The sequence below is a fragment of the Pectinophora gossypiella genome, chromosome 4, assembly GCF_024362695.1.
Source record: "Pectinophora gossypiella chromosome 4, ilPecGoss1.1, whole genome shotgun sequence".
NCBI classification, from domain to species: Eukaryota; Metazoa; Arthropoda; class Insecta; order Lepidoptera; family Gelechiidae; genus Pectinophora; species Pectinophora gossypiella.
The window spans coordinates 13,774,098-13,795,918 of NC_065407.1; the positions used below are offsets into that span (position 1 = coordinate 13,774,098).

General features: G+C 38.8%; 1 protein-coding gene across 1 annotated transcript in view; it reads left to right on the forward strand.

Moving 5' to 3' along the window:
- LOC126382349 (synaptogenesis protein syg-2-like) overlaps positions 1 to 21,821 on the forward strand; it is a 336,238-nt gene that overhangs the window by 232,616 nt on the left and 81,801 nt on the right. The gene's annotated exons all lie outside the window — the stretch shown is intronic.

The following is a 21,821-nucleotide window of genomic DNA, read 5'->3' on the forward strand; positions in this document are numbered from 1 at the left end:
AATACTATTCGATCCTCACATAAAATAAATTTGGTGGCCACACATAAGAGCTTTTGAATTGGCAACGATGAAATAACGTACGTAAGGCTGTTATCACAAGTCACGGGTGTCTGCCCGTTGAGAATAATTACGTATGTTAAGAATTGAGGGTTCATATACAAATCTACCTTGCTGACCGCTTAACTGCTAACCGCTACCGCGACCGCGTCACGTGATTTATTTATTATTTATTTATTTATTTATTTATACACAATAGGCTAGTTTCCAACTAGTCAAATCAGTTACTTTTTACTAAACGTCAAAACACGAAATTACTATAGAATTTGTTTGAAAAAGCACTTTGTGACGTCATAGAAAAATTTTTAACAAAAAAAAAACCGACTTCAAACGCAAAACTAAAAAGCAATAAATAAATTTACTTCGCACAAAGTAATTAGTACGTATTTTCAATTAGTTAATTAATTTATAATTCTGAAGCCGGTGCCAAGGAAATGCTACAACGAAGTACCGATTCATATATTTTTCAATACTGATTGTTTTGTAATTTTTTGTTTGACATTGTTTTGTAATTGCTTTGATATAGGTATTAAACAATATTGTGTGTACATAGTAATTTGATATTGTAGTAGGGTTGTTGTAGCATTTACTTGGCACCGACTTCAGAATTATAAATTAATTAACTAATTGAAAATACGTACTAATTACTTTGTGCGAAGTAAATTTATTTATTGCTTTTTAGTTTTGCGTTTGAAGTCGGTTTTTTTTTTGTTAAAAATTTTATTTTATTTTACGATTTTAAGTGATGGTTAGACCGAGCAAGGATGCAGACAGACAGATTTTCTGATTTATATATAATAATATAATATATTATTAGTAGTGATCACAATTATTATTGATGAACATGTTTACACACACACACTCACACACGCGCTAACGCACACGAGCACACGCGCACGTACACACGCACACACACAGACACACGCACACACACACACACACACACACACACACACACACACACACACACACACACACAAACACGCGCGCGCACACACACGCACACACACACACATGTGTATGTGTACATACACACATGTGGTTGTCAGTGGAAGCTGCTATCATACACACTCACGCATACATATAGATACAGTAGATTTCGCGTGGTTCGCTCGCTGCTAAAGCAGCTCGCGTGTCCTGTTTATTCGAAACTGTCCCTCTTCGTATGGCGGCCATCTTGTTTTTCCGCCATTTTGTTTTTTTTCACCGGCGACAGAATTTGACCAAGATTTAAATGGGTGTCGTGGAAACAAACAAAATCCAGGTGCAATAGGTTTGCCAGGCCGTAGGATGTCTCCCTGATTGGAAGCAGTTTTCAAAGATGACGTCCCGATCACACCCCTATACATCATTTTTACCCCCAAGACATTTTCTGGAAAACCAAAATTTTGTATGGCGGCCATCTTGTTTTTTCGCCATTTTGTATTTTTTTCACCGGCCATTAAATTCGACCAAGATTTAAATAGGTTTCGTGAAAGAAAAATTGGTTCAGGTGTGATAGTTTCGCCAGGCCGTAGGGTGTCACCCTGATGCGGAGCAGTTTTCGAAAATCGGGAAGTATTTCCATACTTAACATGACGATCCGATCACAACCCCGATATATATTTTATATCCCGAGACATTTTCTGAAAAAACAAAATTGTGTATGGCGGCCATCTTGTTTTTCCGCCATTTTGTTTTTTTTTTACGCGCTATAGAATTTGACCAAGATTTAAATAAGTGCTCTGAAAGAAATATTGGTTCACGTGCGATAGTTTTGCCAGGCCGTAGAGTATCTCTCTGATGCGGAGCAGTTTTTGGTGACCAGAAAGTATTTCCGTACTCTACATGACGTTTATACATTATTTTTACCCAAACGGGCTTCTTCCAAAATCGACAAAATTTTGTATGGCGGCCATCTTTTTTTTCCGCCATTTTGTTTTTTTGCACCGGCGATTGAATTTGATCAAGATTTAAATACGTTTCGTGAAAGAAAAATTGCTCCAGGTTGTATAGTTTTGCCAGGCCATAGGGTATCTCCCTGATGCTGACCAGTTTTCGAAGGTCGGGAAGTTTTCCCGAAGTCTAAAGATCGATCCGATCAATATGACTTACAAACGCACTAGTCGCTCCTACGATTTTTGAAAATTCCCCTCGATTTCTCTGGTCTTCCATCATCAGATCCTGACTTCCTTGACATGGGACCCCCTTGGGTATATCTCCTTTCAAACAAAAAAAGAATTATCAAAATCGGTTCATATACGACGAAGATATGCCCGAACAAACATAAAAAAAAAAAAAAAAAAAAAAAAAATATACGGTCGAATTGAGAACCTCCTCCTTTTTTGAAGTCGGTAAAAACGTGATAAATTGTCGGACTTATTATTACGTTTTTCTTGTTTAAAATTCAAAAATGAGTAAAATTGAAAAAAGAAAACGTTTTTCGTTACTTTTAGATGTGTCTTTATTTAGTAATAAGAATTTAATAAATTATCTTGAACCTAGTACACGACCCAATTTACATCGTTACGTTTGTGATAACGGCCTAAATGTTAAAAAAATTCTTAAACGGAATGTCAATTTAAAAAATAACGAGAGTAATGTTTGCTCACTTGAACGAGAATCAAGAGCCGTTCAAAGTGAAACTTTATCAAGTAAAATCCACTTTTTATTTTAATCCCTATTTTAATTAACAAGTAAGGTCTTCGCGAGATCAACATTGTTAGCGTAGAACAATTGCTTCTAACCATCGTAATTCTTAGTTGAGTAATAAATGTCTGAAAAGCTTAAGCATTTCAAATATCGTAACCGTTTCGAGATGTTTGAATAGGCAGGCTTTGGACTATTAATTTCATTATTTGACAGCTACTTTAAGGCGTTGATACTTTAAGTCCGAGAACGCTAACAAAATGCGTCAATCAATCAGTGAACTTTACGGTTTTGGAGAAAATACACTAAGCGAGTTCACGGTAAAGCAATGAATCGAACGCAATGTGACATTCACAACGAAATAACTCTGTTCTTATCATGTTCATATTTAAAAAATATAATATACTTTCATCAATAAAAATTAAATAAGTCTTGTTACAAAATGTAAACCGTCTGCTAACTCATTCTCGGCTCACTGCCGGGTACATAAATCCTTCTTCAATATAGTATTTATACATCGAACTTATTATATTTGTTTATGTGTGTGTTTGTGTGTATGTATGTGTGTGTTTGTTTTGTTTGTGTGTGTGTCTTAGAAGGACTTACATTGGCCAAATTGTAGATGTCCTTAGAAAAGATTTAGTACGATCTACTCTGAAACGGCGTGCGTGTATGAAGCGATTGATGAATGTGGAGGTAGCAAGAGAAGTGTGTCAGGATCGAAGCAAATAGAATTCTATAGTCTCTGCTTACCCCGGTGGGGAAAATGGCGTGAGTTTAAGTATGTACCCTTTTTTATTATGTCTTCCTTGTTGCACATCCACTTTGTGCCTCTGGTCGCCTGGAAGGTAGCCATTTTATTGTATATGTTTTAATTTTTTTCTTGTATATGTGTGCAATAAAGCATATTATTATAATGATTTTGATTAGTGTTCATCATTAATTTATGGATCACGCTCTTGACAGTGTGACATTCTCTATTCTTATCTATCAAAGGGTTCTTTCACTTCCTTATAAGACACGACGTTCACCTTTTCTTTAATCTGTTCTTTGTAAGCTCTTCTTGGTCTTCCCCTTCTTCTCATTCTTTGTACCTTCCCTTATATGTGTAATAGTGTCACGACTGTTAAAAAACTGTTTTGATCATTGTCGCTTAAGCGCTTTTGATTAGCATTATTGAAACACTCAGATCACCTGGTAGTTGCGGCTTCCAAGTACATCCCGCTTAGGGGCGGTACTGAAAAGTATCGGCACCCGAAGAACGATACGATCCTGACGACCCGATTATTCTAGCCATAGAGGCGGCCAATCAGCTTGCAACAATAAACACTTCAGGACCCCGATACCGACCACACCGGCGTAGTCGATATTTTTTTTTTTCAAATATAATCCTCTCGGACGACGCCCTTCTTCTTCTTATCGTGTCGATGGCAAACTAAATAGTATTGGCTCAAAACGTGGCAACAAGTATGGCGCTATCTGCAGCGCTCATCAGATCCTCCTGCGTGCAGGTGTTCGGGCACGCAGGTTACGATGTAAGATGTTCCATCGTTTGGGGAACAGTTCCGCACTTGCCCAACTGGGCACCCTCAAGCTGTTATTTTTTGTCCGGGCAAGAAGTTAATGCCATCTGCGAAAAATCTACAAAAAATAACCCTCAGATTTCTTCTTCAAAATTACTCATCCCATTTCCTACAGGCACCTCAGGAATAATCCCTTGTTTTTGCTAAGATAAGATCCATAACAATTAACAATAACAGGCTTTAAGGCACACGTAGGATGTCACAGTACATTGATGCGGCGTTCAGATATAAATATTCATGATAGCGAAGAGAATAAGCGCCGCAGCGGCATGTTAATGCCTCGGCTTAAACGCTCAGCATTGGTGTAAGTTACAACCGGCGAGCGAAGATGGGATTATATAGATTAAGGAATTGAAGCTATGGTTCTTCGAAATGAAAACGCATATCGGATCGCTTATTGGCTGCGGCTCAGGGCTTGAAAGCTGTTAAGGTTACGTAACCGTTTTACAAAGACATAGGAAATCGGTACCGTAATTTCATACCGGTATATTAACGGTAGCGTAAACGAAACAGCTTGTAGATCTGCTGTGGCCATCGCTTGTTAATAGTAGCCTATTTTTAAATAATAAATTATAGGCTCGCGTTTGACCACAATCTCACCTGATAGTAAGTGACAATTGGTCGACTTAGGGGACATCTCGTCCCAGGCTTAAACTGGGCCCAGGGACGAGTTTGCCCTTTTCTATTTTGATAGTGGGTAACTGGGCCCACTATGATTCTATGATAAGTTGTTGGGACGATTACCCCATTGATTATTTTCTAGGGGTTTCTTAGGCCCTATCTAGGCCGGATCACATTTACTTAGCAAATGCCTATGTACTCTAGCCTTAAAGAGTCCAGAATATAAAGAGTTGGAAAACCAGACGACGCCAGACAGTACCAGTCCTTTGCTGTTCACATCAAAAAGGCAAAACGATTAATGGGATTGGAAGAATATCCACAACATAAGGATGAAATGCCTACCGACGTCTACTTGTTCTGAGATAGAATGAAGAGGATGGAATTAATTCGTGAAGTTCCTCTAGCCATGAAGGGTGTTTCTGTATTGTTTTTGGAAAATAAATTGCTGAAGTAAGGTTTTCTTATAGAACTCATGTCAATTATTATTGTGCAGTGGTAAAAAACTCTATGGTTCATAGATACTTCTCTCATGATGCATCTTCACTTACTACTTACCTGCCAATCTAAAAAAGACCGTCCAAATAAAAATAAATAATAATAAAACATTATAGGTCAGACGCCTGCGTATTCTAAAGAAAAAATCTCAGTTATTAATTCACTACCAACTGCTTAAAAATCAGCCTCTTCCTCTTATTACATGGTCAAACCTTCTATCCCCAATTATGCTTCATTATGCTCACGACCGCTTAAACTAAAGCAACGTTAGCGTGCGAAAGGGTACTTAGTAGATATGCGTTTTATGAAGCCTTCACACAAACACTCGCTTATGACTTAATCCAACTACATAATAAGGGCGGGGTAATACGCCGTGTATTCAACTCATGCGGTGCCGGCTGTTTTATACTAGGAGATTTACTAGTTACACTTAGTTACTGTCGCCGTAATACCTAACTATGAACATCTTGTGCCGAAATTGTTGTGTACCGTCTTAGTAAGGAAGTATCTATTGTTAGAAACATGTAAAATTAAATTTGTTCCCACTGAAAATGTTCAAACCGCGTTCAATGGAACAAAGGATAAATAACGTAAGGTCGATTCATCGTTTCCTCAACGTTTATCCATTATCCCGTTTAAGCCATCTGACCTTTGAATCTGAACGAAAAATCATTCCAATTACAAGATCACAATACGCTTGCTTCCGAAAATACTTTTTCTCAGGTGTCTGTTTTCTCACGATGTTTTCCTTCACAGTTAAGTACGTGATAACAACAAATATTTATCCTTACATAATCGTTAATCTTTGGGGTTGGAGGGATGCCTTCTAACCGGTGCAAATTCATTATAAGCAATGCAGATTATTACGGTCACGTCTGTCGGATATCTAACGACTTGTGGGGTAAGATGTCCACAGAATGGTCTCTGAATAGAGACATACGCAGGCGTGGCATACCGAGGCGGTGATGGCGCGACGACTTGGATGGTTTCCTGAAAGACTGGCCCGAGGAAGCACTGGAGAGAGAGTCCTGGAAGAAATGGAGGGAGGCCTTTGCTCAGCAGCAGTGGGACACTTTAGGCTAGATAAGATAAGATAAGGCTCGGCTTCGGTATGGTCTATGGTTCGAAACAAAAACAATCCATATAAGACAAAACACACTTAACACGGATTTGTATCAGCAAAAAATCCATACTTCTGTATCATAAAGTAAGTGACTCAGTACAACTCCACCGTAACAATTGGAAAACCCCAGATAGATGACTGAACAAAAACTGCGCTCCCTGAGGAGACGAGAAGTTAATAGATTTCTGTAATTAACCCGTTCACTGAACCGGGTGATTGTAGAACTCCCAAGATAAAAAGTGACAATTCGTTCGCTCGGATTTCGGGCTATGCTTATTCCGGTTTACACCTATTTCGAGCCAGTCCTTTTTCCCGTAACTCCTTTTTTCGGTCGCTCCTTATTTAGGTTACTCCTTTTTACGTATGGGGCGAAGCGACCGTAAGCGGCTTAGGGTTTTTCCCAGCCTTATCTACAGTCGAATGAGAAAGTAAAGAAATCTAATCGACCCTGTTTTTCGGGTTAGCGCTTTTTATCATAAGGGATTTCGTTTTGATTTTACATTGGGATTTATTTGGGATGACGTACTTAGCTTTGTCATTCTTGATCTGCTACGAACGTTCCTCTTTTAATGGATGTTTTCTTTGTAATGTGGTTAAGAGACTAATGGATGTTTGAGGAAGTGAGCGTATATTTCTGTATGTTATTATAAATAATAATTATAAGCCCTGTTTAGATCCTTGTAACAAACAATCTAATCATCCTTTTTACCAAAAACGAAAACGAATTGAATTTATTTTATTCTTATTCTTAAAACGTCTCGGAGACTGCATCAGGAAAATCTCTTTCGTGCCGTATACTGCCTATTGCATAAGAGCGAATGAGACAAGTAGTTTGCGCGCGCTCTCTTACTCCTTACGGTCATTTAGACTAAAAAGAGAGCCAGCGGAGGGTGCGGGGCGGAGAATGTCGGATCTATAAATATTATTCTTAAATGTCGCGCGAGCATCACCATCTTCATCTCACATTCACTTGTAAAACTTTACTTTTTCTGAATTAGAGATATTATTACGGACTATATTTCCTTTAACAAGTTTTATTGAAACAACATAAGTATAGGAAAGTATTTTATCGCGCCCGCAGATTGTGCAGTAATAAAAAATATCCTGACGCAATACTTTCAAGTGTTACGTGTCCCGGGCGTGCGATTGTGACCCCATGCTGAAGCCCACAGGCCAATTCTAACATTTTATAGGTACGTATTTTTCCATAGGGCTTGTAAGCTTCAGACGACCAATTCTGTTATTCTTTGCACATGTTATTTTTCTGTGCATACCAAAAGTAACGCCTGTTATTAATGGGGTGAACAGAACACGTTATGCTATCAGAAAACAAGTCACAGCCACTTTTGATAAGAAGGTCTAGCTGGTCGTCATGACATAATAATTCCGCTATGTTAAGGTGCTGATAAACTTAAGCATTCACTTGTAATGAGCATTTGTGCAAATGTTACAATACGAGAAAAATAGAAAACATTTTAGCGAGCATTCTATCGAGCGTTCTTGCTCATGAAAACGTTCATAGCAATGTTTGGCTTGGCTTGGCTCGGCTCGTTGTTCAGTTTGACAATTTTCTGTTACAAGCATTCGCTTGTAATGCTCAAGTTTATCACCACCTTTTTAAAAATATGTTATTTTTTTTCCTTAAACAAACAGTCTTAATAGCTACTAAATATACCCATCTACACCAATTTCATACTTGGGACCTTTTATGTTCGATGTCATCTGCATTTTTAGTGTTATTTTTTTGGAATTGTTATCACGTAAGTACCTATGAAAAAAAACTAAGACAAAAATGATATCGTATAATATACGCTTACAACTACATCCAAATTAGGGCAATCAAAAGCACATCCATCGCAAAATGAACAAGATGAACTGAGTAACGCAAAACGAACACTTCCTTTTAGACCAACGTGATAGGTGGTGAACCGTGCCGGCGTCTATAATGGTCGAGCCAACTGTGTTCGTGAAAAGCACTTACGATAAATTAAAAACTCATTGGTGCAACTTCGGTACCGAGGTGGAAACGGGCGCTTCCAGATTCTTATTCTTCTATCGTGTGGGTTGTGAGATGAATTACCAACTTCATCAACCCTGGTGTCAGGGTTATTATTGAGCCACCAAAGGCCCCTGACATGGCTCATGTAACGATTACTTACATCAGTAAATAGTAACCGGGACCAACGGCTTAACGTGCCTTCCGTAGCACGGATTATCTTACTTTCGGACAATCAGGTGATCAGCCTGTAATGTCCTAACCAAACTAGGGATCACAAAGTGATTTTTATGATATTATTATGTTCCCACCGGGATTTGAACCCGGGATCTCTGGATCGTGAGCCCAACGCTCAACTACTGGACCACAGAGGCCGGCCAGATTGTGAAGAAAGATGATGTAGCACAGGACTAAGACAAAAACAGTCGTATCATACAAACAGTCAGACAGAAAGACATGCCCTTCCTGGTTCACTACGAAACCGTAACAAAGACACGCCTGAAACGTGTCAACAATTTGCACCTGATGGAATAAAATTGTCATTTCCAACAGCGAAATTATTCATATCGATTTTCTTATGGCACAACTTGGCGTCAAGGACGTACATGAAAATACATAGACATTCAAAACGTGAGTTTTGCCTTATTGGAAACATATTCATATCGGGCATGTCGTAAAAACCGACAGAGGGATTGTGTCCTCTAACATGATGGACTAATGTTATGGGCGATAGGCTGATCCCTTATCACCATAAGGTTCATCATATCCATCTTTGGACTTCGTATCAACCGTGGCTGCAAGTTGTTTTTGATTACTTGTGGCTCTGTCCACCCCATTAGGGATTACGGGCGTAAGTTTATGTATGTATGTATGTATTCATATCGAATTCTCGCTCCTATATTACCGTTGCCCTAGTCACAATTCTTACGTTACGTGCTTTCTACGGTTTTTTCCTTAGTTCTACGTCACGTTTTGTGTTAAGAAAAGACCTTCACACGCGATCTTGTGCCGAACATCCGTAGGTTTATGAGTGTTTCTGATTTGATAATCTCATTTTCTTGTGGCACTTACTCGGTATTTGCTGAGCTAAGAAAAACGGAAATCGCACTCGTATTACTACGGCTAGAGAGGCCAGTTTACCTGGAGTCTCATTTTGTTTCGCTATGATTTTATAATTGGAGAGCTTGGTACTAGTCTAGCTATTTAAGGGACCGGGTTAGCTCCAATAAGTTATTTATCGTCAGCGCAATTTTCACTAACACAATAATAATTGGGTCGACCATTATAGACGGCGATACGGCTCACCACTACGTTGGTCTAATAGGAAGCGCGGTGAGATGTGGGTCGTGGGTACTCAGTTCATTTCGCGATGGATGTATCTCTGACTACCCCAATTGGGACATAGTCGTGAGCTTATATTATGTTATGTTGTTCAATATTTAGTTCGTTAAGCCGTTGGTCCCGACTGCATTAACAGTCGTTAATAACCATCAATCCGCACTGGGCCCGCGTGATGGTTTAAGGCCCGATCTCCCTACCCATCCATAGGGAAGGCCCGTGCCCCAGCAGTGGGGACGGTAATGGGCTGATGATGATGATGGTTCAATATTTCATGTCATTATTTAGTTAGTTATTCGGAATAGACGCTCATAATATATTATAACAAATAATATCAATTAGGATATTAGTTATTTGCTGAACGGACGTGTTCGAAGAACTTTGATAAACTATTACTTTCAACGACGCAAACGGAGCCATGCTGCGACAGGGACTAAATATTGCGCTTAAGCTTGTAACAAGATACAATTTCACGAACCGCAATGTACAGTACACGGCAGAAAATAAATGTATATTGAGCTTAAACAAAAGACAATCGGCTAGTTTCTGCTTCTGCTAAAGTAACTCTCATTGCACCGCTTTTAGGTACATAAACCACCATATTAAAACACTGGTGCTGTAAATATAAAATTACCTCATTCATCATCTCCCTAGCATTATCCGGTTTTTCACAGGGTCCGCTTACCTAATCTGAAGATTTGACAGGTCCGGATTTTACAGAAGCGACTGCCTGTCTGACCTACCAACTCGCGAAAGGAAAACCAGTACAATAGTACAGGTTAGGTCACATACCTCCGAATGCAGTAATTTCCTTCACCGCTGAGTACGTGATAATCATTTATTTTTAGGTTTAGGCCTGTGCTGGATTTGAACCTGCGACCTCAAAATGAGAAGCAAGCGATATACCAACTGGGCTACCACTGCTCACAAAAAATATCTCACTATTGCTTCTTAATTATACTTTTTATTTACAGTACTACGCCGCAGCTGATTGTCTTTTCTTTGAGCTCGATATGCATTTATTTTCTGCCGCTATACTGTACAGTCATGAGCAATATAATGTACCCATTTTAGGACTCTGTCGCACTAACATATTTGACATTTAGTGAGACTTACAGTTCAATTTGTCAAAAAAGTTAATGTGACATGGTACCAAAGTGTATACATATTAATGCTCGTGACCGTATATAGCGGTTGGTTGCGTCTGAACTCAAGGCAAATTGTGATCGTGTTCGCTCATCATCACTAATTTAAGAGCCACGCTCTTGTCAGTGTAGCGTTCTCCTCTTAGGAACTGACTTAGTCAGTGGTTTCCTTCTTGCCTTCTGCCCCGCAGTACTCTGACGTGAGTGGGATGGCGCCCGGAGTAGGTTATTTCAAAGCCGTACCAGCAACCCTGTCCTCCACCTGTAAATGGTACTGACAGTTACTGCTGCCTTCTATCAGGTTCCAGGTTACAGTCTCTGTGACTAAACCGTTCGTGTTCGCTACGTTATTTAAAAACCATAATGTTAGTGCTCGCACGTGGGTTTTTATTCCTTCATCATACAACGCCTATTTAGAAGTAGGTATACAATACAGTGTTCGCGTCACGTCCGTAGGGAACAGTTGTTTCCAATGTTAGCTCGTAAAACTTGTACGTTCGTGAGCCAGAATTTTTACATTCCATTCTAAGAAGAATTATTTTATGGCTGATAAACTACTTTTTATTGCTTGTTTAAATTCTCTTTCTCCGCGATATTAAAAGTTTGTCGGATTCCAATCTTGTTACTAAATTCATACGTTTGAATTTTCGTCTTTTTCTGGGGAACATTTTGATTATTACTTACTTAGTTTACTGTTCTCAATTATTATTGGTTCTCAATTACTACAAACTCCTCTTAGTTGTATTTTAAGCTATCCCCATCATTTTCTTATCCGCCGAAAAAGAAAGGGATAGATGTATATGATAGAAAACTGTTAATTTTAAAATGAATCAGTGAAGGAACGAATAAACCGCTGATATGCAACCTGTTTGACGTGTGCTGTCCACTTAATTGTGTCGAGTTATTGGCCAATATAAAAATTTAGAAGGGTTGTATATATTTCTGAATAAAATCGACTGAATAACGACCTCCGTGGTCCAGTGGTTGAGCGTTGGGCTCACGATCCGGAGGTCCCGGGTTCGAATCCCGGCGGGGACATATCACAAAAATCACTTTGTGATCCCTAGTTTGTTTAGGACATTACAGGCTGATCACCTGATTGTCCAAAAAGTAAGATGATCCGTGCTTCGGAAGGCACGTTAAGCCGTTGGTCCCGGTTACTACTTGCTGATGTAAGTAAGTAGTCGTTACATGAGTCATGTCAGGGGCCTTTGGCGGCTCCATAATAACCCTGACACCAGGGTTGATGAGGTTGGTACTCCACCTCACAACCCACACGATAGAAGAAGAAGAATAAAATCGACGTGTATTCCGTAAATTTCATGCCTGTTGATTACCCGTCCTTTTACTTTTCGGCGGATAAGAAAATGTTATGTAGGTATAACTAAAAATAAACTTAGATGATTTGTACTGGAATCAGCACTATTAAGTAAGTTAACATAAACTCAGCGTTTATGTCTATTACATAAAAAAAAAATTTGAAAAATAAAATGGCTGCTTTAGTTCTGCGGGGGCAGGTTACCAACCTATCGACTATGTGTATATTTTTTTTAAAACACCCTAACTATTAACTATACAAACCCTAAGTTTTCCCTAATTAAAAAAGGTTATATGATCGTTTTATTTAAAACCCCTCTGGTTAATAGTAATCAGTAGGACTTATATAGGCTGTTAATGTATTACTATAATATTTATTTCAGCTTGTGTGTCCTTATCAGGGTACAAAAAAAACACTGAACACAGGGGCACGATCAATAACCTCGCTGCGTTGACATTTTTTATATAAGATTGAGCGATATTCCTTATTCCTTTTTTAGTTTAAACCACTAATAATATGATTATATCAGTAACCACAGAGGTCCAAAATCTCTCGAAAATAACATGCGTTATATCATTCGTTTAATGTACGTCCAACACACTCTTCACCGTTTTCTAAGATTTTTTGATGTTGGTTGAAAATAGCCTCGAAAGACTAGAATCGATACAATAAATTCTTAAACGAATTCAAACCTTCGCTAGTTACATTCGAACAATTTAAAAATTGTCTTCCAGCCGACAGGAAAGCTCTTTGGTACTTCGCCGGAACAATCCAATTGCAAGAACGGCGAGACAAATAGCGTGATTAGCATCCACACGCCCCAAGCCTTTTAAATGGCCGGTAAATTAATGATTTGGCGCCGAAAATTGCTGTTAAAACGAGCTTTACTTCATTCTACATAATTATACATTACTCACGAGTAGAGCCACAAGTTCTCAGAGAACAAGTTAGGGCCCTATCTCAATACGGTACTGTGGTGGCGCCACCGCATTTGCGCCACTTTTTTTTCCGTTCTTTGTATCTGCAATCAGTCGCAAGACTTTTATCAGATTTGATGCATTGTTATTGGTTTGTTTGAAGTAAAGCAACCAATGTCACTATCTTCCATTTTTTTTGTGCCCAAGAACATCCATTCTCTTGAGCCTCTTCACCCTGCTGCTGGTTTCCAACAGCATGGTTGCTAAGGGATTTGGATGGTTGGCCAACCGTTCCATATGTCTTTTATTGTGCTTTTCAATTTCTTCTGCAATTATTGGCAATTCTAGGTGTTTATGGATATCCGACTTGCGGATAAACGAGGCATTCGCGCCACTAAGAAAATTATTATAACTCGTCGGCTTATAGAAAAAATCACGTCAGTGGCTTTTTCAAATCACATTCGGTCGTGATTTTGGCAACAAAACGTCGCAATAGACAAGCTAGGTTCAATCCAGGTAAAAGATTGTGTGTGAAATTAATTAGGTTAACTAGAGGCCGTTAAAATGTAGTGATGGAGGAGGATGGAAAGAATAAGTTGGTCTGAAAGAGTTACTAATGAAGAAGTGCTAGTAAGAGTAGGGGAAAAGCAACTATTGGGAGTTATTGAGGACAGAAGAGGCAAGATTGGACACTTAATAAGACACGACGAATTTATTAAAACATCATAGAAGGGAAGTTACATGGAAAGAGAGGAAGGGGAAGACCAAGAAGAGCTTACATGGAACATATTAAAGAGAAGGCGAACGTCGTATCTTACAAGAAGGTGAAGGAATTGGTCTTTGATGAACAAGAATGGAGAAAGCTACACCAACAAGAACGTGGCCCCTTAAATTGAAAATGAAATTAACTAAAAGAAATCGAGGTTTTCTGGAAGAATTCACATCAAAATTTTGTTATTCAAAAACATTCCTATGTGGTTTTATCTACGAGGCGATGAGATGGAGTTGCAAAAATGTTGTTTACCTCACCTGGAGTCTTGTTGGTGTCTAACGAACAAGACACCAGGGAAGAAGTCCCAGGGCATGTTGTAAAATCCGATCAGTAGTGTGACTCTACGAATGTAATGTACTTATGATAAGAAGTTGAACACATTCCAAAAGACTACGATTTCAAAGAAATCAACATCATGAAACAAAAAACGGAATTGAAATACCTCAACCACTTCTTTTAAGTACATATGAATTCGGACGCTCTGAATTTGTAATGTGCTTGGCTTCAAATTTTTGTATTTCATACTTTGCATCTATCGTATAATTTTGTAAGTTTTCGAAAAACAAAACAATCTTCCTTTAATAATAAATGATGTACGAGCAAACAGATAATTAGATATGATTACCACAGTAATCAATAATCAATAGGTAGGTTTGTTCTTTCCTGAACATTGTTAAAATACTCGGACATAATTACATAATGATTACGTTACGTAATTTTATTTTACAACATATTTTTATCCCTGACTCCTAAGGATCGTACGTAACTCACTAAGCCACTGTAGTGGCCATACTACGGTTGCACCACAAACAAAATATACCTATGCAGTCGTATAAAGAGTACCAATTACATGCGAGCAACCAAATCCCGAATAATGCAACGTTTAAAAAGCGAGCATTGCACTAGCGAAAAGAATCTTAGGCAGCATTCGCTTGTTTAATGTAATGCTTGCAAACGAATGTTCGCAGGTGAATGCTCACACGTCAAGAAGCATCCTTTATAGTGAAAACCTGGTAACCGCATTTGTGTCATGTGATTTTTGTTAATGAAACTCCAGGTAAAAAATTGTAGTCTCAATTTTTATCCGATTATGAGGGTTTCACTTTCATCATCCCAGGCTTTTACTTTTTTGTCAGATTTAGATAGCGTTCTTGTGACAGCTTTTAAATGGTCGATACGAGGCACACTTTAAGTAAGGCGACAATATGTATAGGGGGTTAGTGACACCGTAGTGTAAACTTTGAGGGATGATTCAGACCATGATTCTGAGTTGATATCAAGTAGAATTTCCTGTCAGGAAATTCATGTAATTTTTTAAATTTATTTTCATTCCCATATTGTGCTTTGAGATAGATAGATAAAATACTTTATTGAGCACAATGGACACAAGATATAGAAATAAGGACAGCAGATACAAAAAGGCACAACAGGCGCCCGCATTTGAGCTGCATAAAACCCAAGAAAAAAACGAAAAAGAAACAAATTATTAAAAACATATATGCATATACGTATGCGCATTCTAGTGATTGTTCGCATTGTTCGATTTAAATTGCGGCGGCGCAAAAAAAATACAATTTTAATTAAACATTTCCGACAAAAACACTATTATTTAGTACAGTCAAGTAGACATTTAATTTTAAGCATGAATTATAATAAATAAAATAAATTTTATTACGGGTAACTCGGACCCAATATGTTAGTAACAATGATTTCTTCCTCACTAATATTAGTAGATACACAATACACGCACATACACAATAAAAATAAGACATTTATTTACTGCTCCTGTACAAATGACTCATGGAGCAATGAGTCATGTACGGACAGTCCAGCCTATCAAATTGTCTATCTAATCGAATTAACTAAATGGTTACTCAACTTTAGGAATAAGTCTATTAATGATAAATGATAAAAAAAAGAAAAATGATAAAATAATTACATTAATATTTGCACTCCTGCTTGCAGGTAGAATTCACTCAGATCTTTAACTTTGTGTTCTTACAAATAAATGATTAATTATGATTATGACGTTTTAATATATTTTTGAGTTACGGTGTCACTAACATCCCTTGTAACTTAAGTACCAACGTAGCGTAGCGTAGTACGAACCGCAGCTGGTAGCTATGAGGCTTTGATCACGTCGTGTGAAATTTCACAATATGTTAGACGTAGGTCGTAGGTCAAGGTCAATAGAAGGTTTAGTGGTACAAAGGTCAAGAAAGATTGCTGAATAAAATATTAATGTCTCTAGTTCTAATACGTTGGTAACCTATAGTTTCATGTCATAGAAAGGTAGAGTCTGTTATTTGCATTGTTATTGTTAAGGTTTACGAGGTGTGGATTTCTAAGTGTATTTAATAAAAGAATACATATTTTATGTAAGACTAAAAGCGAATAAAAACACGCCGTTTAAGGTGATCCGTTTTTCATACAAAAGATTTCGCAAACTAACATTATCATCAGATCAAAACTAAACATTAAACGAATAATTTGAAAAAGTACGAAAATTTTAGAAGTAATGTCATCTGTTGACGACATGTTACCTAGCTGACCGGAACGCATCACCTTAAGTAAGGCCAGGCGCGCACTACGAGTTTTTCGCCGCGCGGCAGTTTAAACAGTTTTAAATTGTATTGCGCGCACTTGACGGTAGAGCCACCGCTGCGTCGTAGTAGTGCGTGCCTTGCCGAAGTGTATGTTTCACGCCATTCCCAGGAACCCTACATGGTAATTGTGTCCTATCCAACATGATGGACTATTATATTGGTGATGGGCTGGTTACTCAGTTCCCAAACGGTTCATCAGATCTACCTTAGATCTACCTTATCGTTTCACAAGTGCCTACGATTTCTATTTATTTGTGGCTCTGTTCACACCATAAGGCACCACGAGCATAATTTTAAAAATATGCAAGTATGTATGTTTTATCTGAATTCTTTAAGATCCAATGAGAAAAAACGCGGAAGTATCCCTGTAAAACAAGATATTTGGGTCATAACTTCGAAGTGTGAAGTCTCGTCAGTGATACGAAAAATCCTTTTGATATATTGGCTCGTTAGTCGCACCATCTCCGCCGTCGCGAGCGGGTTGTTAATCGGGCCATTAGTCACGATCGCTCTTGCCATCCGCCGCGAATCGCTCGAATTCCAAGCGATTTCGACTCGAACGGAAATCGTATCCTTCCTAACCCCACAGTCCATTTCTTTGCAGATTTGCTACTGGTAAGAATGATAGGTCTTATTAGCAGGAGTTTTAGAAAAAAAACCATTTAAACGCGGTAAGAACCACATAATTAACACATAATGTGTTTTAATTATGATAATAACCGCGTAAACTTCAAACAATGTGTAGGAGTTTTAGAGTTTAAATTTTGGTAAAGTTTAGAATTTCGATCATAACGATCTCTGTAGTCTACTGTCTTCCAGGTTTCTAGTTGGTTCATACTTAGAAGCTAAGACAGGTTTATGTATCGATCATAACAACCTCTGTAATCGAGTGTCATTGTCACTGTGTAACTGGGGTTGACAGTGAAGCCCTTATTCTTTTCTCCTAACTTATTTTTTTTTCTAGCGTCCCCTTCATCTTTTCACTACCTACGGTTCTCGGCGAACTACCACCAATCCATCCAATAAGCACCAAGTAAATTTTTACATAACGAACATCTCATCCGCCTAAAGCTACTACAGCTTCTCACAATCTGTATAGCCGGGGAAAAGAAGCTGCAAGAAAAAACTCGGCACAGGGCTCTAGACGTTCTTTAATAAATCATAATATGTCCTTATGCAATTAAGTCACCTAACACAGTTAACAGCCTCCGTGGTCTAGTGGTTAGAGCGTTTTTTTTTTTTTTTTTTTTTTTTTTTTTTTTTTTTTTTTTTTTTTTATACTATTACCCCTGCCGCACAGGATAGGCAGGGTCCTTATCAAGGCAGACATATCTTACGCTTCTATGTAATATTATCTAGTTTGCCCGCAATAGGGCCCTACACTGCGCTACACTTTCATTCCGAGTCTCTATTATCATACCAGTTCTCGCATTTATGCCTCTCGCACTTTTATCCATCATCTTTCATTCTGTCATTCCTACGGCCCTATTCTACGATTTATAATTAGGAAGGAAGTCGGTACACAGGGGTTTATTTATTTTAACAACTATACACAGCTCTATTATTATTATTATTTCCAGGTGGTACAAAATATTTAAACAGTGACTTAATGCTAACAATTTGTTCTTAGGTCTAATTTCTTATGTCTAGTTTTAAGTAATGACTATTAAAGTATAATCATTATACAATTTAGTCATTTTTTACCTTAACTATTTCTATTGTTTACTATTCTAACAATTTTTATTACATAGTTGACAAATGGTTCACAGTATTTCTTGTCACTAATTATGTGTTCTAAATTGCCTACTTCCATTTTATAACCTGTAAGCTGTTCCAGATTAAAACGGTCTCGGTCGTGAACAGGACAGTGCAACAATATGTGGGGAACAGTTTCTCCAGTGTCAGGGTCGCAGGCACACGCTGGGTTGTCTTTGCATTTGAAGCGGGTCAAATACTCAGAGAACCCACCGTGCCCCGTTAGAGCCTGGGTCAGCTCCTTGGTGATGCCCAGCCTGCGTATCGTCCTGTACGCTCCAACCGCACTCGGGAAAAACAGCTTGGTGGTGGACGCTGTGTGCCCCGTGCTGTATCTCCGGTTCCACTCGTCAAGCGTATCCATTCGGATAGAGCGCTTGACGAATGATACCGGGTACATATCGTAGTCCGGCTTGCGTTTGGACTTTAGGGCAGCCTCCCTTGCAAGCGAGTCGGCTCTCTCGTTACCCTCCAACCCCGCGTGAGCTTTTATCCAGAACAAGGAGACGCTCTTGTTCTGGATGCTACAGCAGTGAATGGCGTCTCTTGTTTCCACGGCAAGTGGGTGGAGGGCTCCGGGGTTCACTACTGTGAGGAGGGCTGCCATAGAGTCACAATAAATGGCAAAACTGGTTTCACTACGCTTCAGGGCTTCCCGAGTGGCTTCGCAGAGAGCGAGAAGCTCCGCCTGGTAGACGGTGCAGTAGGATGGCAAAGCAAGCTTTCGGGTTTTCGTCTCTGCTGCACCAGTCCATATGGATAGTGCGGCTAGTGGTTAGAGCGTTAGGCTCACGATCTGGAGGTCCGGGTTCGATTCCCGATGGGGACATTGCCGAAATCACTTTGTGAGACTGTCCTTTGTTTGGTAAGGACTTTTCAGGCTTGAATCACCTGATTGTCCGAAAAAGTAAGATGATTCCGTGCTTTGGAGGGCACGTTAAGCCGTTGGTCCCGGCTATTAGCCGTAAAAACACCTCCACCAATCCGCATTGGAGCAGCGTGGTGGAGTATGCTCCATACCCCCTCCGGTTGATTGAGGGGAGGCCTGTGCCCAACAGTGGGACGTATATAGGCTGTCGATGATGATGATGATGCAATTAAGTAATTAATTTGAATGCCTAGTAGCAGTTCCCAAACGAGTTAATTCCATGCATTTATATCTTCTAGATAATCACTAACCTTATAATAATCATTTTTACAAAGTTTTTGTTTAATAATTAATAAAAGTTTTTGTGTTTGCAAGAGAAGTGTGTCAGGATCGAAGCAAATGGAATTCCATACTCTCTGCTTACCCCGGTAGGAAATAGGCGTGACTGTATGTATGTGTATGTTTGTTTAATAATTACTATCTTAAAACTGTTCAAAAGTAAGTTCTGAATGTCAATCGCAATATTATTGTAAAAATTATCTCTTCGTGCTAAATTTCTTCTGAACTATGGATTTCATTTTAATTTGCCAAAAAGACTGTAACGCTGTTTTTATACACACTTTATCAAACAATATTGTCGAAGACAAATTCTTGATCGCCCAGTTCGGAGAACCCGTGACTATCATTATAGTGTCCTTGAGTCAAAACCCGGCTCGGGTTGTAAACCACTGAATTTTATGAGTTCGAAGAAATGTTTGGATCATACATAATTGATATCACTTGGTTTCCAAGATTTGTGCTCGGTCAGTGGCAATGGGCTTACCCCATATTAGGGGCGCGATGGGTACTGGTGAAGAATACAACATACAAGACACGACAGGAGACACATGACACGGTACAAGAGTAGGTAGTAGTAGTAGTAGTAGTAGTACGACAGGAGTCGAACAGTAAACAATTTATTAATTGTCACTTCACAAACAGGAACTTAACAATAATATATAAACTACAATATAAAGAAAATAAGATGCAATGGACACGTAGACCACAGTTAAAGGTAGTGGACCCGGCGGCACCAGTTAAGCAGTTTTTTTTAAATTGTGGAAATGAATGATAATTTCGAAATTTAAAATCATCAAATTGACGGCAAAAAGGAGAGACCAGTATGTGCAGAGTTTTCACTCTGCTATAGTGCTATCACGTCTGCCTGCTTTTCGGGAATGCAAGCGTAATACTATGTTTACTACATAGGAGTAGATATTTTCATAGCACATTAACGTTGTAAGGGAAATAATAGCACCTTTTGCCAACAAACTTGATACTTTACCTTTACTTACTGACCGTCATTATAGTTTCGGATTTCCTTGAGCCTACAACAAAATAGTTATAGCGGTGCTGGAACTAGGATAACCTTCATACATTTATTTTAGCTTATACTTGCCTGTCACTTTCTAATACACCGAAAAGGAAAGAGATGGGATCGTCAGCTGGAACAAACGCCAGACTGAAGTCATTTACGATTCCGAAGGATATTATTGTCTAGGTTTCTAGTTTGTTCGAAGAAGCTAAAACAGATTAATAACTCCAGTCCCTCGCTCACTAGGATAGGTTGCGCCACCGGCGTGATCTTATTTGGGATTCGGTTCATCATTATCTGCCTAGCATTATCCCGTTTCTCATAGAGTTCGCTTACCTAATCTGAAGATTTGACAGGGCCGGTTTTTCTGACCTTCCAACCCGCGAAGGGAAAACAGGTTAGGTCACATATTCCGAAAATGCATTTCTCGGAAATGTGGGTTTCCTCACGATGTTTTCCTTTACCAATGAAAACGTGTTAATTATTTATTATCCGAACACTGTACTGGATTCGAACCTGTGATCTTAAAGTGAGAGGCGCAAGCGTACTACCAACTGGGCATCACAGCTCGGGATTTTGTTGCCAGCAACAAATAGTTGCGCAATCAGGTGAGGTACCCTTGTAACAACGGTTATGGTGTCCTAGTGATATAGGATCCTAAGTCATACGTCCCTTCATTAAAAGGGTTTCGCTTCTTCTTTTCAGTCATGATACATTACAAAGCAGCGGTATCCATGTTAGAATTGTAGAATAGAATTTAAATTATAATCTTGAGATTTAATAATAAATATCCTGTGAAAATTTTACATTTAAAATAATCGATTTTTAAGCTTGATTCGATTTGAATAGACAAATAATCGTTCATCGAAAGTCGTCGATTAAAGTCGTATATAAAGGCAATTTAGCCTCCTGGCACACATGCCCTTAGTTCACGACATGATGGGAAGCGAAAGTGAACGCCGCACTGCGGAACTTTCATTATAACTATTTATTCTAACCTTCATATAACATAACAGCGTTACGATCGTATCCTCAAAGAGGTAAGCTGAATTATATATTACATGCACCCACTCCTCGTCTATTGCCAAAATGATTTTATTGCCATCATCATCTCTTTTTGGTGTAGCATTCTCCATTCTTGTCTATCAAAGGCCAATTCTTTGACTTCCTTACAAGACACGACGATCGCCCTCTGATTTGTTCTGTGTAAGTTCTTCTGTTTGTTGTTAATTCACTTTCCTCAAT